Raw genomic sequence first — 25,939 nt, forward strand, 5'->3', positions numbered from 1 at the left:
TACACAGGGCTCAACACAGACTGCAGGTGGAATCCTTTGAACATAGACTTCATTGAGAACACTCTCCACAACAGCGAGTCAATATAATGGTCTTCTGTTGATATGAGTTTTAGTAGTTAAATTCCTGAACTGTCATTGCTCATTAAAAGTGCTATCAGATGGGTGGTGTAAGCTGGTTAGGCTTCCCGGAGGGGTTCCTCCATCTCCTGGTCAATGGGCGGCCAATCCACTCCACTACACAGACCCTTAAACTAGTCCCTAAAGTCAGTAGTTCCACCCTAACCATGCTTCAGGCCAGAGAGAGAAGCAAAGTGTTCACCACAGTTTTAACAGTTACCCAGTGCTGGCCCTAGTGCAGGGCAGGCAGCAAACCGTGTCGGTTCAGGAGACCCTGGCCCTCAGTTAGGGCAGGGGAATCAACACTCTGTTGTGAGTTCTGGGGCCCAGGCCTTACTCCAGGCAGGGCCACAAACACTTTAGGTCCAGATGCCCAGACCCTAGGCCTGAGAGGGGTAAGCAGTACAAACAGTAACAGACCCCTAGCCCAGCCTTGGCTCAGGCAGGCCAGGAAACAAGCACCAATAGTTCTAGCATTCCACAGCAAGCAGCTAGTTTGAGGCCCTAGCCCTGGTTCAGGGCAGAGCAGCAAACGCCCAGTTCACCTGTTCAGAAGGCCCCAGCCTGTCTCAGGCCGGGGCAATAAGTCCTTAATTAGGAAGGCGCTGGCCCTGGTTCAGGGCAAGGCAGCAAACAAAGAGTTTACTGTTTAAGAGGCCCAGGCCTGGTCCCAGGCCGGGCAATAAACAATGCAGGTTTGGGGTCTCCTTGTTCAGGAGGGTGGCAGGCAGTTCTCCTGCAGTAGTGTTGAGGGGGCAGACTGCCACCGGGTAGGTGGGTGGCAGGGGGGCACAGGCCTGCCCACTCCTCTGCAGCCCGGCCCAGGATCCTAAATATAGCCAAGCAGCTGTGGCTGGCTCGGCAGGGGCTCCAGCCTGAAATGCACCGGCCTAGGGCCTTTACCAACCCATGCTATCCCCTGGGCCACTTCCCTTCTCCCCCTCAGTGGGTACCTGGTTCTCCAGGAGGTCACTTGAGGAGTCAATAGCAGTCCCCTGCAGCAGGGGTCCTGGCGGTCCTACCCAGTCCTCAGCCACTTCCAGGTCCAGGGGCTCCAGCTGGAGTTCTGTCCACAACCAGTGGCAGTGATCTGGCTAGTCCTTGGGGTTAGGCTGGTCCTCAGGGTCAGGCAGGTCCTCCAAGCCAGCCATGGTCAAAGGCCCAAGCCAAGCCTCAGCCTCCCCAGCAGGGAGGTCTTTGTAGGCCTCTGGAATGGAGGCAGTTGAAGGCCTAAGCCAGGTCTCAGCCTCTCTGGCAGGGAGCTCTGGGCAGGCCTCTGTCTCTCATAAACACTGGGCCCTGACTGGGTTCTTATAGCCTTGGCCATAGCCCTGGCTTCCTGTCAGGTGAGTGGGAGGGGCTAGACTGGGCCCAAAATAGCTCCCGGAGGGGTTCTTCTGTCTCCTGGTCAGTGGGTGGCCAGTCCGCACCACTACAGGTGGAAATCGGGTACATATTACATTTTATTAATATCAGCAGAATTGATTAAATTGGGCCTGTGTCTTGTGTAGTCTTGCCTTAATCTTTGTATTCATGCCCATCAGTGTGAAAGAAGCTATTTGCATATATTTGCATAAATATTTGCATATACATGCAACTACACTTAAGTTGCCACCCTTGGCATGTGCTGTGATTATCATTGTGGTCCCCGGGGCTTCCAAAGTTGAGTAGCCCTGTGGTAAGATTTCAGTTTCTGACCTAGAATTATATATACAAATTGGTGGCATAACAAATAATTAATTTGGTTTACAAAAGGCCTCTCTGTGCTTGGTGCTGAGCAGACATGCCCTGCCCTAACAAGTTTACAGTTTAATGAACGGCAGCATGTGTGAATGAATTTAACAAACAGTAGGAGGGAGGGAAAAAAATTGAAATTATTCAAGTCAGTGTAGATGGGACTTCTGTAATAGTGGTGCCCTTTTCTATTTACTACAAATCATACTGTTTCACTGTAGCATCAATGAGAAGGGCAAGCGAGAGCTAATAATCAATGAGAAATTCCATGAGAAAGCTGATAATCTGCTATTCTGCATTAGTGTTTTTCAACTGATTCTTATGTAAAGTCTTGCTGTTTGACTGCATTCATGATGTATGGATTTCAAAATGGAGGCAGCACCAATCACAAGAGAATACACCTATGCTGTTTCCTATGCAAATGAGATCTTCTACCAATGATGCAATAGGGATAGGGGATTAAGGATGCAAAGGTTCCTAGCAATCAAAGCTTTGGTCTCCAAGGCACACTGGCCAAGTCAGAGTTGCACAATTCCCAGCTGTTGTCATTTTTATGTAAACAGGGTCTGAATCAATGCTTCCGTTTCAGCCTGCTGGAATGGGAGAGAAACCTGGGTGTGTTTAAATACAGTTTGCCCCTGCTTTGCTTAGTTGTGTTAGTTATTCAGCTGATGGAGTGTATTTTGCTCATTGTAATTGACTTGGCTAGTGTTGGGTCACAAATTGTGTAAATACTAATTGCAATGTTGGTAATTATTGGGGGAATACAAAAGAAGAAAATCTGTGCTTAACCTGATGCTAAGGAGGGAAACACTCTCCATTTAAAGAATGAGTTTCTGGGTGTCTCCTTTCTCTTCCCGCTCCTTCCGTTACTTATTCTTGAATCTGGACTTCTAATACTCCAGTCATCCGATGAAGTGGGCTATGCCCACGAAAGCTCATGATACCATCTACATGTTTTGTTAGTTATAAAGTGCTACCAGACCATTTGTTGTTTTTAAGTTTTTCATGTAAATACAGTTCACCTCTGTTTGCTTAGGCCTGCTAGATATTCAACTGTTAGAATGATGTTTTGTCCATTGAAACCAATTTGGCTGTTGTGGGGTCAAAAATTGTGTTAACACTAAATGCAGGAATTGTGAAATATGATCACCAATGCTTACAATTGTTGTGGAAATGCAGAAAAGTCAGGCTGTGTTTACACCAGGGGTGGGCAAAAGCCCTTCAGCGGCTTTGATCTGGCCCGCAAGGCAGTTTCAGGCCCTGCCTCCTAGCTCATTGCCTGGAGCAGGAGAGGAGTGCAAGTCCTTCAAACTACTTCTATTTAAAGGGCTCGCGTCTTCCCCATGCTTTGCCTAGCACCACTGATGTAACTAAAAGTTTAGTGTTAGTGTTGTTGTTATTACAAATGTTCTCAAAATATTAGTGTTTATTATTACAAATTTTACAAGTGTTGCCTTCTATGATAATCTTTGGATAATGTTGTATGCAGTTAATTCTTATTAACATTTAATTACTTTGTTGTGTAAAAAAGATATTAGACTCTTTTTATAGCTCCTGGATGTCCTCTTTCGCCTGAGGACCCATCCCATCCTCCTGAGGCCCCACCCCTTCTGGGTGGGCCCACGGACACTTCTGAAATTTGTGAAGTGGTTCCCCTTCAAAAATTATTCCCCACCTCTGGTTTATACTGACAGTGTCTCTCCTTTTGAACTGGGTTAAAGAACTTTAGATGGATAATGGCTCCACTGCCAAAGTCCTGTGAAGTTAAGTGGGAGAGAGCAGGACTCTGAATCTTTAAGCTACATGCCGTCCAGGTGTGAGCTGTAAGATTGTTTCACCCTGTTTCTTCCCCTCTGCCCCATTCCAATGATAGAGCTAGAATAGACTCCATGAGGAGTCTCTTTTATTATTTTAAATTTACTCCTGTAGCTGCTGGACTCTCTTGTGGCTGGACTATGCTTTGGGCCAAGAGCTGAAATCATAGAGAGCTAAAATCTCCAGGTTTAGCACAGAATACGGAGCTATTGTTGAGGAGCTGTTGTTCTCCTGGCTGCCAAGCACCTTTGCCCTTCTCTTTCACTTCACTCATAAAATCTCCTTAGTGGTGAAAAGCAGACCAAAACAATTATCCAGTTCTACTCCATTGCCTACTTTATAACATGCAATACATACATAAAATCAGTGTGTGTGTGCGTGTGTAGTCTTGTTGCCCAAATATTAGAACCAACGAGCATGCCTATAACTGGGTGGGCTAAGCCCTGAGCCCAGAAAGGGCAATTAGAAAAGTCCTCCAGGAGGCTAGAGTGGCAACAGAAGAAACTGGCCAATCAGGGGGGCAGGGAGGCCTACAACAGGAGCCACAAAGCTCAGCAGTAATTCAGTGGCAGTGGAGCCCTGAAAGAGAGAAGGCCTGGGGTCACTGGCTGGCTGAGGGAGTGGCAGTACAATGAACATCTCCCAGTGAGATGCTGAGAGACTGAAGTGAAGAGCTGAAAAGTAACACAGTCCATAGCTGCATTAATTTTCCACTCTTCAGTGCCCTCCCTGAAGTGGCGAACCCTTTGAAGGAGATTCTAGGGATAGCTGCATAGGACTTGAGAACACATTTTCACTCGTGCTTGCCATAATGTATGCACACATATGTGTCTTCTCCTGGACAGCTGCACTGCCAAATTTCTGAAGACTTGGCATTCGATGTTAAGAGCCCACTTGGTGGCAAGGGGCTTCAATACAGAAGGATCAGTTGTGGTGAAGTCTTCTTTTTAATCCTCTCCAATGGCTTCTCTGTACAAAGGACTGGTCAGATTCAAAGTTTCTACTTTATGTAGAATCCAAGCCCTTCAGCCTAAGGATGATCTCTTGCTATGTGTCTGTTCAGCATCTAGCACAATGGAGCCTAGATCTTGGCTGGGCCTTCTAGGCACAAGTTTAACACAAAATATCATTTGTGCTTTTGTATCTCTCAAACAGACTTTAATTAGAAACATTTCCCTGCACACTTTGTCATCCCCCCTTCCCTCGAACTGGCCCTAGAACCCATCCTTAGGGCACTCCATTTGAAACTGACTGCCAACCAGACATCGATCACTACCCGTTGAGCCTGACAATCTAGCCAGTTTTCTATCTACCTTACAATCCTTTTATCCAATCTTAACTTGCTGGCAAGAATTTTGTGGGAGACCGTATCAAAAGCCTTGCTAAGTCAAGGTATATCACATCCACTGACTTCCCCATGTCCCCAGAGCCAGTTACCTCATAACAGAAGGTAATCAGATTGGTCAGACATGACTTGCCCTTAGTGAATCCATGTTGACTATTCCTGATCACTTTCCCCTCTTCCAAGTGTTTCAGAATGGATTCCTTGAGGATCCCCTCCATGCTTTTTCCAGGAACTGAGGTAAGGCTGACTGGTCTGTAGCTCCCTGGATTGTCCTTCTTCCCTTTTTTAAAGATGTGCACTACATTTGAGTTTTCCCAATTGTCTGGGACCTCCCCCAATCTCCACGCATTTTCAAAGATAATGATCAAAGACTCTGCAGTGATATCTGCACCTTTGGGTGCATTAAATCCAGCCCCATGGATTTGTAGATGTCTAGCTTTTCTAAGTAGTTCTTAACATTTTCTTTCTCCTCTGAGGGCTGCCCACCTTCTTCCCATATTGCATTGCCTACTGCGGTAGTCTGGGAGCTGACCTTGTCTGTGAAGACAGAGACAAAAAAAAGCACTAAACACTTCAGCTTTTCCTACATCATCTGTCACTAGGTTACCTCCCTCATCTAGTAAGCGCCCTACACCCTCTCTGATCACCCTCTTATTGCTAACATGCCTGTAGAAACCTTTCTTGTTACCTTTCATATCTCTTGCTAGCTGCAATTCCAATTGCGCTTTCACCTTCCTTATAACTCCCCTGCATTCTTGAGCAATACATTTATACTCCTCCCTAGTCATCTGCCCAAGTTTCCACTTCTCGTAAGCTTCCTTTTAGTGTTTAAGTTTGCCAAGGATTTCACTACTAAGCCAGGCTGATTGCCTACCATATTTGTTTCTCTTACTGTGTATTGGGATGGTTTGTTCCTGAGCTTTCAATAAGGCTTTTTTAAAATACAGCCAGCTCTCTTGAACTCCTTTCCTCCTCATGGGATCCTACCCATCAGTTATCTGAGGGAGTCAAAGTCTGCTTTTCTGAAGTCCTGTGCTGTGCTTCTTTCTTCCTTTGGTCAGGATCCTGAAATGGACTAAAATCACTAACTTCATTGTGGCCAGAATTTTACCTTTTCTATTTGCCTATTAGCAATGGTGCTACTTGTTTTTCATTGTATAATGCAGACTGCATTAACAAACCCAAGGAGTTGATCAACTACTTACCTGATCTGCAGGCCATATTCTGCTCCTCCCAGTTGCATCAGCAGAAGTTGACTGAAATCAAAGGAGCTTCACTAATGCTATTGAGATGAACATTGCCATGTGAGTGCAAATGTGACTTGCATAAGCATATATGAGGCTTCTTTCTTGCAAAAATGTTTATATAAATGGAGGGTATAGTTTTAAATGCTACCTTCAGAAATTTGGCCCCAGAACTTACACTGAGGGTAATCACAGACTGTCCTTCACAAAAGGATTAGCCACAGAATGCATAATCCCTGGCCACCACGGAGATGTAGGGGAGCCATTTCTGCAGAAATCTTGGTGATACCCAGAATGCCTAGAGCCCACTTCCCTTCACCCAAATTTCCTGCCCCCACCTAAGGCTCTGGGAGGGAGTTTGGGTCGGGTCAGGGTGCAGCCTCTGTGCAGCACAGGAAGTGGGGTAAGGGGAGAGACCAGACCACAAACTTTGATGGAACAGGGCCCCTGAGCCAAGTATATTCTGTGACCTGCAACTATGCAGAGAGATTCTTACCTTCATAAAAGGGAAAGTAGCATCTGCAGCTACATAGCCCAGAAAATGCACAGAGCTTCTGTAGACCAGACCAAACCCAACCCAGATTCTCTTAGTTGGGTAGGTCAGACCTGGGTCCAGCCTTAGGCCTTATTCCATCTTCTCTGCATTACTGTGACAGCTCCCAGAGGTCTCCAGAAAAGAAACAGAAATAAGTCACAGAGCCACCTTTGCCATCCTCCTTGCACCTGTTCACATAATACCTGCTTCCAGATAATATCTTATATTTCTGCTTTGCTTTTCTGGTGCAATATGCCAACAAACATAGCTGAAGACAACAATGATAAAATGATAATGCCAGCCAAGGAAACCACACGCAAGACAAAGAATGCCCTTCCTGGTACATCCACCTCAGCAGATCCATCCCTGATTGTAACTGTCCATGACTAATAGCGTAGGTTTGATTATGCTGAAATATGTTGTTATTGATTTGCTGCAAAGGCATCAGTTTGGGAAAATATTTCCTATTTCAGTCAGCTGCTGGCAACCAGCAAAACTCTGTAAGGAAGAGAAGCAAGAACTTTACTGTTCTGGAATTTGTATGAAACTGTGAAATTTATCACATTAATTGATAAAATTGTGAGCAATTATAATTGATTATTTGATCAGATATAACCACAACTATATATATACCAAATCTCATTGTTCTGCAGTGTTATACATTTAAAAATATATAGATTCTTGTTATGAAAGAATATATGTGAAGAGAGGGTATGTGTGTATATATAATCTGTAAATAGTAGTGTCATTCTTATGACATCTATACAAATTAATATTATCAAAGACTGCAGAAAGACTCCACATGCACAAGTTTAAGAAGATAGAAATCTAAGTAGAAGCCACAGGAATCCCTAACACTGCATTGCTCTGAGCATGCACCAGCGGAGCAGCTAGATACGAAACTGTGTATCAGACATCTGAAGGCCCATGTAAGGTGCAATGGGTGCCAAGATCTCAAAGGAGGGGTGCACACACGTTATTCATGCAAGCGTGTGTAAATGTTGTAGGAGTCCTTTGCACATCAATAATTCTGCAACCTCAGATTCATGGTTTTTTTTTAATCTCTGGTGTCAATACTTTTATTGTTAAAAGCTGAGAGGACACTAAGTTTGTGTAGAATGTAGGGACTGCTGAGCCTCCAATGGATGATACTTTTAAGAATATGGTAAATGCCATGCAGGGTCTTATCCGAGCTCTATACAGTCCCCTATTGTGTCTCTGACAGTGTCCAGAGGAAAGTGTAAGAACGCTGCAATAGGCAGAGGTGAAATAATCTGTCACCCACATCCAGATCTCCAACACTGAGAGGCTGGTTTAAGCCCTGAAATTTGGGAAGTAACAGCCCTTTCATATAATTTGCTATTAATTTTGATTACTCTGGATAGCCTGGTTAGCCATATAAATATCTATTCCCACTCATCCTCTAAGACTTGCTTGTAATTGACTTTTTCTCTGTTTCCTTTAGTTTATTGTCTTTTTTTACTAACAATAAGCCCTAGCCTATATTACTTGCTCCATAAGTATGGCCTTAAAAGGCACTGCAGAGAGGAATTATTACTTCCCTAGTTTTGCATAAGAAATCGCCAGGAAAACTCCTCACTCTAGGAGCTGCTATTTTTGCAGCATCATCGCACTGGAAACTCATGTATAATTGGTTTTATATCTTGCAGATTTTTTTTCCCCCTTACTTCATCTGGTGGTAAAATAGGGAGATAATGAAAAGCTTGTCCTTCTGTTAAAATGCCACACAAAGGACGTCTTCTGAAAATGGAGAAATTTACAAAAACTTTTTCAATGTTTCATGAGCTGTAATTTGAGCTCAAAATGTAAGAAGTGTTTTGTGGGTGAGAAATATGGATATGAGATGATCAGTTAGTTAGCCTAAGGCTATTAACAGTCTGGCCACAGAAATTTGCTGAGTGACTTGTTAGCACCTGTGTTTCACAGTCACAGAGAGGACTAGGATGTAAGTGAATGCCAGTGACAAAGTATTTATCATACTGGGTAAGTGAGATAATACACAACAGTGTTTTATTACATGACAAAATGGAGGTGGAATTGGCACCAGAAATACCAACTGTCAATGTGAGGCCTCCCAGCAATCCAAAGAATGAGAGTCATGCTGTTCAATGTTTGTATTCTTAAAGAGATTTTACTTTGTGGTTTAAGAGAATATATCTAGAAATTAAGAAAGAAGTATGTATTCAATATAAATACAGCCCTCTCCTGAAAATGTGTTTGGTATTGACATTTCCAAAGAGCTGAAAAAATTAGATAGATGTGATTAGAGTTAAAGTGAAAATCTGATGCTACGTCTACACTATGAGAGGAGGTCAAATCTATTTGGTTGCAAACTCGGGTGATAAGAAATCAAAGTCAAAGGTCCATGTCCCACTGTGGGGAAGAGCTCAATGTAGTTCGAAGTAGCACTTCCCCATTAGGGAGACTGACGTCAGCTTTGCAAGTGATGCATAGTGGAGAGCTATCCCACAGTGCCTGCACTGCTTTGCATTCTGGGTTATGCTTCCGTGCATGCTGGGACCAAAGCTGCACAGTGGGTGGTTAAGGTTCATATTGTCAGCGTCACATAATATGCTCGTCAACTTCCTCCCCATTGATGGAGAAACAGAATTTTTGTGCCTTTTTGTCCCTGATTACCCGCACAGACACCATAGCAGCGCAGAGCCCCCTTTTGCCTTGGGAATCAAAGCAGTGGGAGTAGAAACCTTTGTTCTCGAACTCCAGCAGTACCCTCTCAACAGCTCCCAGCTTGAGCAACTGGGATAGCTCCTGCTTCAGAAGATGTTCATGAGAAGGGTCCCGGAAGAGGGACAGAGATGGAGAGTAGTAGAGTGATGTAGAGGAGAGCTGGAGGGTGTAGTCATGCTGGACAGTGGCTAAGACCCAGTTATCTGATGTAATGTACCTCCATGCCGGGAGGCAGGGATGGAGCCTGAAGAAGAACAGGTGGGCAGGATCTTGGGAGTCTGGTATGCTGTCCTCAGGGACAGAGTATGGGAGTTCTTTCGCCCTTGCAACTTAGTGTCGGTCTCTTCCACAAACAGGGCACTGGTGACAAAGGAGAGGTCCTGAATGGAGTTCTGTACCTCCGGAGACAGGAGGAGCCTGTCTACATGCCTCATGGAGTTGGCGGAGGCCAGGGAACAAGCAGCCGAATTCTCAGCATTAGATGCCGTCTGTAATACAGCCAGGGTTATTGAAGACCCTTCCTCCACCAAGGCTTTAAACTCCTTATGCGGACCTACAGGCAAGGAGGCCTTGAACTTGATCAGGGCCTGCCAGTAGTTAAACTTGTACCTGGTGAACAAGGCCTAGTGGTTCACCACCTGTAGCTGAAAGCTGGCAGAAGAATAAAGCTTTCCTCCAAACAAGTCCAGGTGTTTCGAGTCTTTATTCTTGGCGGTGGAGGCCAACTGGCTCTGGCGCTCCCTATGGTTGACCAACTCCAGGTATATACCTGGGTGGGCATACAAATAATTGTGATGTCCCGCCAGGATAAAGTAATTCCTTTCGGCCCTTTTTGCTATGGGTAGGATGGAGTCGGGTAGACTTGTGCCTGCCAGAGAGTCATAGCAATTCTGGTGACTGCCTCGTGCAGGAGGAAGGTTACCCTGTTGGGCCCCACTTGTGCAGGGACCCCAAACAGTGAGTCCAAGGATTCTTGCACCTCCTCAGTCTGGAGGCCCAAACCGTTATCCATCTTCCTCAGGAGGTTCTGTTGGGCTCTCAAATCCTCCTGAGGCACCGTTGTGAGAGAAGACACTATTGCATCTTCCTGTGATGAAGACAAGGAGGGCCAGGGCTGATTGGACTTCCTCACAAGGCCACCCCAATCACCTGCTGAAAGGCGGCTGGTGTCCCTGTGTCCCCTTGAGACCCACAAGACACTGAGGGGGCCTGGGACACTCTGGTGAACAAGAGCATAAGCTGGGGCTGTACCAGGAAGCCCCAGGGAATCTATGGACACCGTTGTGCTTGCCACTAAGATCAGGGCCATGGTGTGTCCAGGAGCGGCACTGGCGGGGCAGAGATCAACCGCATAGAGGGTTGTACTGAGTGCTGAGCTGGAAGAATAGATGCCACTTCCAAGGCCACACTGCAGGAGCGATGCCCAAGATGAAGAGCAGGAGCAGTGACCACTTTGGTACCAGGACTCCACCACTGACAGAGCATTTGGTCTCCTGAGAGCACCCAGTGTGCCTATGGAAGCTACAGTGCTCCAAAGAGCCACTCCTCAAGACCAGGGAATGGTTCCAGAGAGAGGAGCCATAGTGCTGAGACAGGGGCTAGGATTGCCAAGAAGGGCCTCTGTGGCCAGCGCGTATCTATGTTGCAGTGATCGGTGCCAGTACTGTGAGGAGGAATCTGGTCACAGCAAGTAGGGAGAATTATTGTCCCATTGGTGCTCTAGGTGCCAAGGGGTGCACACTGACTCTGGTGATGCAGGAGACCGTGCATCATGCTCCAGTTTCTCATGAAGAGACCTATGGGGACTTCAAAGCGTTCTCCTCTCAGATGCTGGAGGAGAGCAGAACCAGATTGTGCCAAGAGATCGGGGCCAAATGGCAGCTTTCCTTTATGCCAAGGCCCCGTCGGTGTTGGTGAAGCCAGTACTGGCATGGCCATTATGTCCTGCATGATCTGGAAGACCTCTGGAGTGGAGGGGAGACAGACCTCCAGCACTGATGAAGATAATCTGGACGTGGAGTTCAGTGCCTTTTGGGCCTTCTCCGGCCTGTCTACTGGCTGGTAACTTTTCTTCCCTTTTTCCTTATGAGGGGACTTGTCTCTGCCCAAGTTCTTAGCGGGCCAACTCCCTCATTTGGGTGCATTAAATCCAGCCCCATGGATTTGTATACGTCCAACTCTTTCTAAACAGTCCTTTCCCTTCCCTTTCTTAGCATACAGGGAATGGAATGAAAGGCAAGCCTCATCTTAGAGTGTACAGCTGCTGACCCCCTACCCTCCCAAAATGGTGCCTTGTCATCATGGAGCAGTGGGATGACTAGCAGTGGCTCCAGAACCTTCCTGGAGCTCTGCAAGTGCAAGTGTCTCCAATGATGGGACACCTGCATGCAACCCGCCACCCCCCTCCAGAAGCAGATTGCCATCACCATTTGGAAGCTTGCCACATGGGCTGACCACTGCTCCATTGGGGACCAATTCAGCATGGAGAGATTGACCTTTGGGGCTGTGCTTATGCAGGTATGATTCTCTTACGATTGTCCTAGAAGGGTGTTGAACTACTGGAATGGGGTTCACTAGGGAAGGATGGTGGTGGAATTTCCCTCCCTGGAGGTTTTGCAGTCCTGCCTTCACAAAGCCCTAGTGGGAATGGGGTACTTGGAGATTGCTCCTGCTGTGGGAAGGGGATTCGGCTTGGGGACCTCTGAGGGGCTCTGGAAACCCTGTGATTCTCTGTTTGTCTCCTTCCACAGGTGATGAAGGCCTTCAGCACCATCCTACTGCACAGGATTGTCATCCTGGGTGATGTGGGGCCCATAATCACTGGCTTTGCTGCCATGGGATTCCCCAACTTCAGGAGAGCCATTGACAGCACCCACATCCCCAACTGGGTTCCCAGCCACTGGGCCTCTGGTTATATCAACTGGAAGGGGTATTTTTCAATTGTGCTGCAGGTCCTCATGGACCACTGAGGCTGCTTTCCAGGCATTAACATTTGGTGGTCAGGGAAGGCACACGATGCCTCTGTCTTCAGGAATTCCAGTGTCTTCCAGAGGATGCACACCAGCAATTTTCTCTGACCTCACCATCAGGGTCGGGGACATGTCCATGGCCCTGTGCATCATGGGTGATGCAGCCTACTCCTTGCTCCCCTGGCTAATGAAGCGCTACACAGTACACCTAGACCCCACCAAAGAATGGTTCAACGCCAGGCTAAATAGGGCCTGCATTGTGTCGAAGGGCACGTTTGGCCACCTCCAAGGGAGGTTCCGGTGTCTCCTCACCCACCTGGACCTCAAAGAACGGAACATCCCCCAGGTGGTGGCGGCCTGCTGTGTCCTCCACAACCTGTGCAAGAACAAGAGGGAGATGTTCCTGCCAGGGTGGGGAGCACAGACCGAGTGCCTTGCAAGGGCCTTTGAACAGCCGTGCACAGCTGCCATCTGGCAGGCCCATCAGGGGACTATGTGTCTCCAGGAGGCCCTGAGGGAGAGTTTCAGACAAGGTGACCTGTGACACTCTCCCCTAGGTCTCCCCACAAAGGGCCTCTACATTGCCCCTGCCCGCCTTCCCTCCCTCACACATCCCTTCCCCTGCCCTCTCCCCTCCCCTGCAGACCAAATAAACCAGACTTTTTGTTTTGGAACAATAAACTCTCTGTTATTTCTAATTAGGATAAATATAACTGGAGAGGGACTGGGAGAGGGGAGGAAGGCGGTGGTAGATGGAGGAGGTGCGAGGAGGTGCTCAGAGATAGGGCTGAGATTGACTTCTGCCTCAGAGGTACCACTGCCTCATGTGCGGTGCCCTCGGCAGCCATGAGCGGGGGCAGGAGCAGGGGCGAGGGGACTTGGGAGGAAGCAGGTGCGGCTGCTCAATGGCTGTGACCAGGCAGTTGACAGTAGCAGTGTATGCCATGCACATCCTGCAGTTCTTCATGAGCAGTTCCTGCCAGGTGGTGCAGCGCAGATCCAGGTTGGCATCCAGCCTCCAGTCCTGCTGCTCCAGAGACCACTGCAGGGCACACAGGCAGGCAACGTGTTCCTGCTCGAGGTCTTCCTGGGGTCGCCAGGGCCTATGGGTCTCCTGGGGTTGGGAGGCTGGTGTAGGAGATGTGGCGTGTGCATCAATCACAGCTGGTCCAGCTGTGAAGAACAGAGGGTATGTCTACACTACCCCGCTAGTTCGAACTAGCGGGGTAATGTATGCATACCGCACTTGCTAATGAAGCCCGGGATTTGAATTTCCCGGGCTTCATTAGCATAAGCGGGGAGCCGCCATTTTTAAATCCCCGCTGCTTCGAACCCCGTGTAGCGCGGCTACACGGGGCTCGAACTAGGTAGTTCGGACTAGGGTCCTATTCCGAACTACCGGTACTCCTCGTGAAACGAGGTGTACCGGTAGTTCGGAATAGGCACCCTAGTCCGAACTACCTAGTTCGAGCCCCGTGTAGCCGCGCTACACGGGGTTCGAAGCAGCGGGGATTTAAAAATGGCGGCTCCCCGCTTATGCTAATGAAGCCCGGGAAATTCAAATCCCGGGCTTCATTAGCAAGTGCGGTATGCATACATTACCCCGCTAGTTCGAACTAGCGGGGTAGTGTAGACATACCCAGAGAGAGGGGAAGCCATCCCAGGAGACACTGTGCCTGAACCCAGCCCTAATGTGTGAGGCGACACTGAAAGGTCTCGGTTCAGACAAAGGCGATGTGCTTCCAGCAAGGCCATCTATGGCCTAGACAGTGGGCACTTTCCTGCAGGGGCACAGATGTCCTCAGGGAGAACATCACTACCCCTATGTGCTGGGGACAAGCAAGTATGGGAAGATCCCAGCCAGACCAGGAGCCTGCAGGTGGGAAGGGAGTATAGGGTGACTCATATCCCCTCCATGCCACGTGCATGCTGGGTCTGGCAGGAGTGGCAGTGGAGCTGCTTGTAATACTGGCATGACTGGGGTTGCTGCTCCCAAGTGAGAACTCCTCCTTGGCCTTTGTGTAGGTCTGTTGCAATTCTTTCACTTTCATGTGTACATGCTCCTGCATGTGCATGTGACCCTTCTGGGCCAGGCTGTCAACCATCCAGGCACGCACATCAGCATTCCTGTATCTGGTGCAGAGATCCTGGAGGTTTGACTCCTCTCCCCAGACCTCAATGAGATCTAGGATTTCCATGCCAGACCAGGGTGTTTACTCCTGTTCTGCCCCTGGATAGGGGGCTTTGGGAACTAGATGCTAGCTTGCTTGCAGCCGTGGTGGGCTTGGTGGGAGCATGGGGGGGTCTGCCATGGCAGCAGTGAAGGCTGCTGCTGCATGGCACAAGGCTGGCAGGACCTACTTTATGCCATAATCCCTTTCCCCTGTGGCTGCACCTTTAAAGGCTGGAGGGGAAGGGGAGCTGTAGAGTTCTGATGGGTATGGACAGCGTGGCCACCAGGGCAGCTGTGAGAAGCACTGGAGGCCAATTATTTCAAAATAAGCACAGCTGCGCCGTTTATACACACCCTATTTCAAAATAGGAGCTATTTCTCAGGAAATGAGGGTTTATTATTCCGGAATAAGACGCTTGTTATATTTAAGTAATTTTGAAATAATGGGCTTGCTGTGTAGACTCTCACCATGTTATTTTGAAATAACACTGCAGTGTAGAGGTGCCCTCAGTGACTTCAAGCTGAAGGAGCTACTACACATTTCTACTCTTCATTGCTATTGTCACGTTATTGGATTTTATAATGATCAGACAAATCACTGCTGTGCCCACGGCGGTGGAGGGGAAGAGGTGTTTGCCCCAAAGTCTATACAAAGGGGGCCATGTGAGGTGTCGAATGAAAGCTTATGTTCTACTGATTCTATATATGCTACTCATGTGCTTGTGGGATGTTTGTATGTGGAGTTATGAATATGGACTCTGTGCTTGTACTGTGAATGTTCTCTGCCTAAGACAGAGCAATGGGCCTAGATGCACTGCCTGTTGTAAAGAAGGATTGTTCAATCAATTACTATGCTAATTAGCGTGGCACCAAGGACAATGGCTCTCAAGGTGGCCAATACACACCTGAGGAATGTGTCTGGAAACCTGCAAACCAGCCAGGGCATAATGGCAGCTGACATGTGAAACTCAGATAGGTCACTTGACCATGTGACCCACTCCAGCTTGGGAGACACTGGGAATGGATATATAAGTGCCATGAGACAGTCTCCATCTTGTCTCCAATCTTGCTACTGATCCCAGCCTTGCTAGGGACAGAGAGCCGGGAAGGATTGCTGACCCATCCTGACATAGGATGTACACAAGAGACTTCTAAGGTCCATGAGGAGTAATGGTAGTTCAAACTAGGAAGCCTAGTTCGAACTACCTAGTTCGTGCCCCGTGTAGCCGCGCTGCACGGGGTTTGAACGAGCGGGGATTTAAAAATGGCGGCGCCCCGCTTATGCAAATGAAGTCTGGGAAATTCAAATCCCAGGCTTCATTTGCAATTGCGGTATGCCTACATTACCCCGCTAGTTTGAACTAGCGGGGTAGTGTAGACATACCCTAAGTTAGCAGTTTGTAACATCTCTGCTAAGAGCCTGCATCAAGAACTTGGTGATTGGTGCATGTAATGTATTCTCCTTAATAACCTCACGCTCAACCTTTTCTTTCTTTTGTTAATAAACCTTTAGATTTTAGATTCTAAAGGACTGGCTCAGCATGCACTTATAGATAAGATCCAAAGTGCAAACTGACCAGGAATTGTGGCTGGTTCTTTGGGACCAGGAGAATCCATTCGGGGTAGGTGAGATTGGGTTCTATAACCCCTCACTTGTGTGTAGGCCTAGGGCTGGTTGTGGCCTCTTGTGGCAGGGAGAGCTGGGGTGTCTGAGGAGTTTTTCTCGTGAGGCTTCCTGCTGGCCAGATTGGCAGCTCTTTGTGACTGGTTTGTGGCCTATTTGAGAAAGGTCTCCAGTTGAGGGCTGAAAGTAGCCCTGGTTTTGAGCAATTCACCCTGAGTAGACGCCCTCAGCAGTGCCCAGACCCAGCCCGGTCCATCACAGATATAGTTTTATTTAAAATATTGTAGTTGAATGGAATTAGGAGTGTTGAATGCACTAGAGTCTTCTTTAGTTGTGATCTACTTAAAACTGGAGATCACTTCTCCAGAGGTGAAAAGTTAATGTGTTGCTGCATGACATTTTGTTTGTTCCTTGTCTGTGGACATTCTCTGTGTAAAGTCCTACATACATCATGATGAATAACTGTGAAATGTGTTACTTTTCAATGTGTTAATTTACACAAAATGTAAAGAAAACATAAGCAACAATGATTAGTAGTGCTAGTTCAGAGTTAGGTGCCTTTCTCTGTCTCTCATCTTTCTGAAACCTAATTGATAACAGTATAATAAGTGTTGAAAGAGAGATTAACTGCTGGCAGATGCACAAAGTATGGGAGCACTGGCATATATCTAAGAGATCAGTTAGATTCCTTACACGCAGGACCTCTTGACAGCTGTTAAAAGTCACAATGGATCATATTACACTAATATGCAAATGTATTTTAAAATCACCCATATTTGTTGTCAACATTACACATTCAGTGCCACATTCACAAAAATAAAGATGGCTCAAATAACTGGAGTCCGTATCCTCCTAGCTTTTTTGCAGCACAGAAGGAAGCAAACAGAGGATGAATGTGAAAAAGATTTCAGGGAGGGGAAATCAGGTATGCACTATGGTCTGCTGTACTGAGTAGCACTCATGGGCTCATCTGTGTCTATGGGGAAGCAAGAGCATAGGATGTAAAGGGCACAGGGTAATGTTGTAGAGCAGAAATTGCTATATAAATTAACCCAGAGAACCCTCCAGATTTCCCACCTGTTGCCAGAAGACACAGTACTGCAGAGACTGGGAGAATGGAAGCAGCAGCTAGTAGCAGGACAGCACAAGAACAGAACAGTGGCATGGGATGATCTGATTGGAAAGGCACAGCAGCAGTGGTTGTCTGTAAATGATATGAGCTCATTCAATTCTACCTTTGGTTTTGTGTGCACAGTTGCCTATATTCTACTCTATCGCAATATCACCTATCCTGCCACAAAGGTGGGAGACAGCAGGGGATTCTCTTACTGATGATAAGAAAAATTATTTAGTAGATCTTCTGTTACATGAGAGAGAACAAAACGAGTAGTCAGGTAGCACCTTAGAGACTAACAAATACTGTATATATATCATATCATGAGCTCCAGGACAGCCAGTGTGTAACCTGCAGCAGGGGGACCTGGCCAGGCCCACCACGGACAGGAGCTGCTTGGGGCAGGTGGGAAACTGCTCCAGCCCCTACTAATAAGACCTACCATTACAGGTGAGGCTTACCAGTCAACCATTTACATCCATAAGAAAATTACCACATTCATAAGGACTATTGCAAATGAGCTGGGATGGTTAGGATACCTACACTAGATTTGGTCCCTAATAAAACTGAGCATTTACCAAGAGTTACCACAGTCATTAAAAGAACGAGGTTAATGTCTTCCCTAACTATAGGAAAAGACAAAAAAGGCAGACACCACAAATACCTGAACCAGGGAACATCATTTGGGAAAATTCTATGCTTCATGTGCTTTGTTTGCACCACATTTTGCAGGAGAAATATAGCACCCCAGATTAGAAGCATCTTGGCAAGGCAATAAAGAGGACAATATTTTGTTTTAGGGTATGTCTGGACTAGGAAGGGAGGTGGTGTTTTAAAATACTGAGGTAAAAAATGAGAAGCTGACATGTTTTAAAGGTGTTGAGCCCAGTCTAGGTTAGATGATAAATGGGGTTTAAAAACATGGTAATTCAACCCTATTCGTTAACCTACAAACACTCATTTTCATCATCTGCACAGTGTTATGTTTTTAAAGCTTTATCTCAATTTATTTATTTGTGCTGGCACTCACTGTGTTCTAGCCACTTTACAGACACTTCAGAAAAACAATCCCTCTTCTGAGAATTTCACAGACTACAAACAAACAGAGGTCTGGGAATGGGAAAACAATAAATAATTTATATAAGTCAACTTGATTATTTATAGACAGCAGAGCTGAAGTGGATTTTAAGAGGGACTTCAATGTGAATAAAATAGGGGTCTTTCGGATGAACTCAGAGAGGTTGTACCATGCAGGGAGAGGTATATGGAAGAAGGTATGGAGGTAACCGTATGAAAATCTGAGAAACAGGAGGGTGAGATTGTGAAACCAATTCTCTAGGAATGTCCCTTTCTAGTTCTTGACCAGGATTCTGCATGCTTTGGAAGTGGGCTCTACTTAGGTCAATCCATTCCTGTTTCTACCCTGGTTTTTAGTTTGTGCTGGGGCAGGATCATAGAATCACAGAATAGTAAGACTGGAAGGGACCTCGAGAGGTCATCAAATCCAGTCTCCTGCCCTCATGGCAGGACCAAATACTGTCTAGACCATCCCTGCTAGACATTTATCTAACCTACTCTTAAATATCTCCAGAGATGGGGATTCCACAACCTCCCTGGGCAATTTATTCCAGTGTTTGACTACCCTGACAGTTAGGAACTGTTTCCTAATGTCCAACCTAAATTTCCCTAGCTGCAGTTTTAAGCCCATTGCTTTTTGTTCTATCCTCAGAGGCCAAGATGAACAAGTTTTCTCCCTCCTCCTTATGACACCCTTTTAGATATCTGAAAACTGCTATCATTTCCCCCTCAATCTTCTCTTTTCCAAACTAAACAAACCCAATTCTTTTAGCCTTCCTTCATAGGTCATGTTCTCTAGACTTTTAATCATTCTTGTTGCTCTTCTTTGGACCCTCTCCAATTTCTCCACATCTTTCTTGAAATGCGGTGCCCAGAACTAGACACAATACTCCAACTGAGGCCTAATCAGCGTAGAGTAGAGCGGAAGAATGACTTATCATGTCTTGCTCACAACACACCTGTTAATGCATCCCAGAATCATGTTTGCTTTTTTTGCCACAGCATCACGCTGCTGACTCATATTCAGCTTGTGGTCCACTATAACCCCTAGATCCCTTTCTGCCGTACTCCTTCCTAGACAGTCGCTTCCCATTCTGTATGTGTGAAACTGATTGTTCCTTCCTCAGTGGAGCACTTTGCATTTGTCTTTATTAAACTTCATCCTGTTTACCTCAGACCATTTCTCCAATTTGTCCAGATCATTTTGAATTATGACCCTATCCTCCAGAGCAGTCGCAACCCCTCCCAGCTTGATATCATCTGCAAACTTAATAAGCTTACTTTCTACGACAATATCTAAATCGTTGATGAAGATATTGAACAGAGCCGGTCCCAAAACAGACCCCTGCGGAACCCCACTTGTTATACCTTTCCAGCAGAATTGTGAATTGTTAATAACTACTCTCTGAGCACGGTTATCCAGCCAGTTATGCACCCACCTTATAGTAGTCCCTTATAGGACTTTGTGAGGTTTAGCTGATGTTGTGTAGAAGCTCACACAATCTGGACAGGTTCCACAGAGCTAATAGTTGCTAATTGTTATGTCAAGCTCATTGTGAAGCAAGGAGTCAGGCAGAATTCTTGAGATTTGGATCTTGTGGTCAGCTGCCAGCTGGTAGTGCAAGATCCATAAAGGAAATGCCCCTTGGGTGCATCGTACCTCTCCTCCTCACACTATGTAGCCGTGTAGAATTGGAGGGAAGTAAGAATGGCAACATCTGGGAGCTGTGCAACTCTGACTTGGCCAGCGTGGCTAGGAGACCAAAGTTTTGATTGCTAGGACCGTTTGCAGCCTTAACCCCCTAGCCCTACAGCATTGCTTGAAGAAGATCACATTTGCATAGAAAACGGCATAGCTGTAGTCTCTTGCAACTGGTGCTGCTTTGGTTTTGAAATCCATAAATTGTGGATGCACCCAAACAGCAAGCCTTTATCTGCAATTTGCTAAGTAACAGTGATTTCCATGTAAATAGTTTGGTATCATGGAGATACAAGAATCAGCTGAAAGACAATAATGCAGAATAGCAGGTTATCCTCGGCATCAATCCTCTCATGGAAATTGTGGCTGAAAGACTATTGTGTTATTTTGCTCATCTGATTTTAAATCTGCATTCCCCTGTCTGTCTCCCTCTTCCCACTTGGTCATACAGAATGAGTGTCCCCAGACCCAAGAGCTGCTAAAGCTCCTTCACCATATGAATGGGTGGTGGTGGTCAGGGACTCCCCCCTAAGAGGGACTGAGTCATCCATCTGCTGTCCAGATCTGCAATCTTGAGAAGTGTGCTGCTTACTGAGAGCTTGCATTCAGGATGTGACTGAGAATCTTCCAAAACTGATCAAACCTTCGGATCACTACCCCTTCCTGCTTCCCCATATCGGAACTAACGATAAGGCCAAGAATGGCCGTGAGCGGGTCACTGCAGATCATGTAGCTCTGGGAAGAAGGATCAAGGAATTTGAAGCACAAGTGGTGTTCTCGTACATCCTTCTGATTGAAGGAAAAGGTCCAGGTAGGGATCGTTGATTTGAGGAAGTAAATGCGTGGTGGCACAGGTGGTGTTGGAGAAAGGGCTTTGGTTTCTTCAACCATGGGATTCTGTTCTGGGCACAAGGATTGCTAGGAAGAAATGGGATCCACCTAACCAAGAGAGGAAAGAGCATCTTTTCGAGCAGGCTTACAAACCTAGTAAGGAGGGCTTTAAACGAGTTTGGCTGGGGGGATGGTGACCAAAGCCCCGAAGTAAATGAGGAAGTCAGCTACCAGGAAGAAACAAAAGGAGGAACAACAAAGGAGGACCCCTGACTCAACTGGAGAAGGCAGGGCAATCAACTGGTTATCTAAGGTGTTTGTACACAAATGTGAGAAGCCTGGGAAACAAACAGGAAGAATTAAAAGCCCTGGCCCAGTCAAAGAACTATGATTTGACTGGAATAATGGAGACTTGGTGGGATGAATCGCATGACCAGAGCACTGTCATGGAAGGGTATAAACTGTTTAGGAAGAACAGTCAGGGAAGAAAAGGAGGAGGAGTTGCATTGTAAGTAAGGGTATGTCTACACTACAACGTTAATTCGAACTAACTTAGTTCAAATTAGTTAATTCGAACTAAGCTAATTCAAACTAACGGATCCAGACTAAAAAACTAGTTCGAATTAGCGTTTTGCTAATTTGAACTAGCATGTCCACATTAAGTGGATCCTGAACCGGGGTTAAGGATGGCCGGAAGCAGTGCCGGCAGGGCATCAGAGGAGGACTTAGAGCGTGGAGATGCTGTCTCAGGCTAGCCGAGGGCTGTGCTTAAAGGGTCCCGACCCCCACCCCAGACAGACAGTTCTCAGGGGTGCCCCGCTTGCAAAGCAGTCCTGGCTTGGAGTGCCCGGAGTACCCACACTGGGCACATCACAGCACTCAGCCATCAGCCCGGCTGCACTTGCCGCAGGCTGCCATCTGGGGAAAGGAGACAGTTGGGGGGCTGCAGGAGAACTTCCACCCCCAGAAGCCCACAGAGCCAGCCCAGTCCTCCCCATCGGGGGCTCGTGCCCCATTCCTCCCTCACCTCCTTCCACTTACCCTTCCCTAGCCCCTCTTCTTGATGTACAAAATAAAGATAACGTGTCTTCCAAAATGGAATCTGTCTTTATTGAACAAAACTCGGGGAGACTGGGAAAAGGAGGTGGGAGAGGGGAAGAGAGAGGCTGGGAGAGGGGAGGCAACTAAAATGATCAGGGGTTGGGAACAGGTCCCATATGAAGAGAGGCTAAAGAGACTGGGACTTTTCAGCTTAGAAAAGAGGAGACGGAGGGGGGACAGGATAGAGGTCTCTAAAAGCATGAGTGGGGTGAAGAGGGTGCACCTGGCATGGGCACTGTAGCCAGCCCGTGCCCCTTTAAGGGGTCCGGAGCCGGGAGGGGGGCTGTAGAGTTTCCCTGGTGTTGGCCAGAGTGGCCACCAGGGAAAGCTGGGGAGGGCTAGCCTCCCACTAGTTCGAATTAAGGGGCTACACACCCCTTAATTTGAACTAGCTAGTTTGAACTAGACTTAATCCTCGTAAAATGAGGTTTTCCTAGTTCGAACTAAGCGCTCCGTTAGTTCGAATTAAATTCGAACTAACGGAGCGCTAGTGTAGCGCTTATGAAAGTTAGTTCGAACTAACGTGCGTTAGTTTGAATGAACTTTGTAGTGTAGACATACCCTAAGAGAGCAGTATGATTGCTCAGTGCTCCAGTATATAGAGGGTGAAAAGCCTGTTGAGGGTCTATGGGTAAAGTTTTGAGGTGGAAGCAACGGTGGTGATGTTGTGGTTGCCATAGACCACTGGATCAGGTGGATGAGGTAGATGAGGCTTGCTTGGGACAACTGAGAGAAGCTTCCAGATTACAGGCCCTGGTTCCCATAGGGAACTTTAATCATCCTGGGTATGTCTACACTATCTTGGTAGTTCGAGCTAGGTAGGCAAATGAGGGCAACCGGAGCTGCCAATGAAGCCCGGGATTTAAATATCCTGGGCTTCATTTGCATCTTCCCGGGTGCCGCCATTTTTAAATCCCCATAGTCCGAACTCCGTGCCCGCGGCTACACGCGGCGCAGAGTAGGTAGTTCGAATTAGAATCTCTAATTAGAACTACCGGTACACCACATTCCATTTTAGATTCGGTTTTGGTGAGTAGTGAGGACCTCATAGAAGACATGGTTATAAGGGACAACTTTGGTTCGAGCGATCATGAGCTAATTCAGTCCAAACTAAATGGAAGGATAAAGAAAAATAAATCTGAGACTAGGGTTTTTCATTTCAAAAGGGCTAACTTTAATAAATTAAGGAAAATAGTTAGGGAAGTGGATTGGACTAAAGAATTTATGGATCTAAAAGTGGAGGATGCCTGGGATTATTTTAAGTTAAAGTTGCAGAAGCTATCAGAAGCCTGTATCCCAAGAAAGAGGAAAAAATGTATAGGTAGGTGTTTTAGACCAAGTTGGATGAGCAAGCATCTCAGGGAGGTGATTAAGAAAAAGCAGAAAGCATATAAGGAGTGGATGATGGGAGGGATCAGCAAAGAAAGCTACCTTATTGAGGTTCGAGCATGTAGGGACAAAGTGAGGAAGGCTAAAAGTCATGTAGAGTTGGACCTTGCAAAGGGAATTAAAACCAATAGTAAAAGGTTTTATAGCCATATAAATAGGAAGAAAACAAAAAAAGAGGAAGTGGGACCGCTAATCACTGAGGATGGAGTGGAGGTTAAGGATAATCTAGGCATGGCCAAATAGCTAAACAAATACTTTGCTTTCAGTCTTTAATAAGGCTAAGGAAGAGCTTAGGGATAATGGTAACATAACAAATGGGACTAAAGATATGGAGGTAGATATTACCAAATTCGAGGTAGAAGCCAAACTCGAACATCTTAATGGGAGTAAATCAGGGGGCCCAGATAATCTTTATCCAAGAATAGTAAAGGAACTGGCACATGAAATTGCAAATCCATTAGCAAAATTTTTTAATGAATGAAAAAATGGTTGTACCATTTGACTGGAGAATTGCTAATATAGTTCCTATTTTTAAGAAAGGGAAAAAAAGTGACCCGGTTAACTACCAGCCTGTTAGTTTGACATCTGTAGTATGCAAGGTCTTGGAAAAATTTTTGCAGGAGACAGTAGTTAGGGACATTGAGGTTAATGGCAATTGGGACAAATTACAACATGGTTTTACAAAAGGTAGATCGTGTCAAACCAACCTGATCTCCTTCTTTGAGAAAGTAACAGATTTTTTAGATAAAGGAAAAGCAGTGGATCTAATCTACCTCAATTTCAGTAAGGCATTTGATACAGTACCACATGGAGAATTATTGGTTAAATTGGAAAAGATGGGGATCAATATGAAAATTGAGAGGTGGATAAGGAACTGGTTAAAGGAGAGACTACAGAGAGTCATGCTGAAAGGTGAACTGTAAGGTTGGAGAGAGGTTACTAGCGGAGTTCCTCAGGGATCAGTTCTGGACCATTGTTATTTAATCTTTTTATTACTGACCTTGGCACTAAAAGCGGGAGTGTGTTAATAAAGTTTGCGGATGACACAAGTTGGGAGGTATTGCCAATTCAGAAAAGGATTGGGATATCATACGGGAAGATCTGGATGATCTTGTTAATTGGAGTACTAGTAATAGGATGAAATTTAATAGTGAGAAATGTAAGGTTATGCATTTAGGGAATAATAACAAAAAATTTAGTTATAAGCTGGGGACAAATCAGTTGGAAGTAATGGAAGAGGAGAAGGACCTCAGAGTCCTGGTTGATCAAAAGATGACTATGAGCTGCCAATGTGACATGGCCATGAAAAAGGCTAATATGGTTTGGGGATGCATTAGGCGAGGTATTGCCAGTAGAGATAAGGAGGTGTTAGTGCCGTTATATAAGGCATTGGTGAGACCTCATTTGGAATATTGTGTCCAGTTCTGGTCTCCCATGTTTAAGAAGGATGAATTCAAACAGAAACAGGTGCAAAGAAGGGCCACTAGGACGATCCGAGGAATGGAAAACCTGTCTTATGAAAGGAGATTTAAGGAACTTGGCTTGTTTACCTTAACAAAGAGAAGGCTGAGGGGAGATATGATTGCTCTCTTTAAATACATTAGAGAGATAAATGCCAGGGAGGTAGAGGAATTATTTAAGCTCAATATCAATGCGGACACAAGAACAAATGGATATAAGGTGGCTAATAGGAAGTTTAGACTCAAAATTAGGCGAAGGTTTCTAACCATCAGGGGCGTGAAGTTCTGGAACAGCCTTTCAAGGAAAGTAGTGGGGGCAAAAGATCTATCTGTCTTCAAGATTAAGCTAGATGGGTTTATGAAGGGGATGGTTTGATGAGATAACATGATCTTGGTAATTAATTGACCTTTCACTATCAGTGGTAAATAGGCCAATGGTGGGAAGATAGGAGTTACTATAGAGAACTTTTTTCTGGGTGTCTGGCTGATGAGTCTTGCCGACATGCTCAGGGTTCAGCTGATCGCCATATTTGGGGTCGGGAAGGAATTTTCCTCCAGGGTAGATTGGCAGAGGCCCTGGAGGTTTTTCGCCTTTTCTTCTGTAGTATGGGACCCAGGTCACTTGCGGGAGGATTCTCTGTATCTTAGGGTCTTTTAACCATCGTTTGAGGACTTCAATATCTGAGATATAGGTGAGAGGATTATTCTAAGAGGGGGTGGGTGAGATTCTGTGGCCTGCATTGTGCAGAGGGTCAGATTAGATGATCATAATGGTCCTTTCTGAGCTTAAAGTCTATGAGACATCTGTTGGGAGACCAATACAGCAGCACACAGACAATCCAGGAAGTTTTTGGACAACATTGGCCATAACTTCTTGGTACAAGTTCTGAAGGAACCGCCCAGGGACCATGTGCAGCTTAACCTGCTGCTCACAAACAGGGAGGAACTAGTGGTTGAAGTAGAAGTGGGTGACAACCTGGGAAGCAGAGATCATGAGACG

The sequence above is a fragment of the Pelodiscus sinensis genome, chromosome 4 (assembly GCF_049634645.1).
Source record: "Pelodiscus sinensis isolate JC-2024 chromosome 4, ASM4963464v1, whole genome shotgun sequence".
Taxonomy (NCBI): domain Eukaryota; kingdom Metazoa; phylum Chordata; order Testudines; family Trionychidae; genus Pelodiscus; species Pelodiscus sinensis.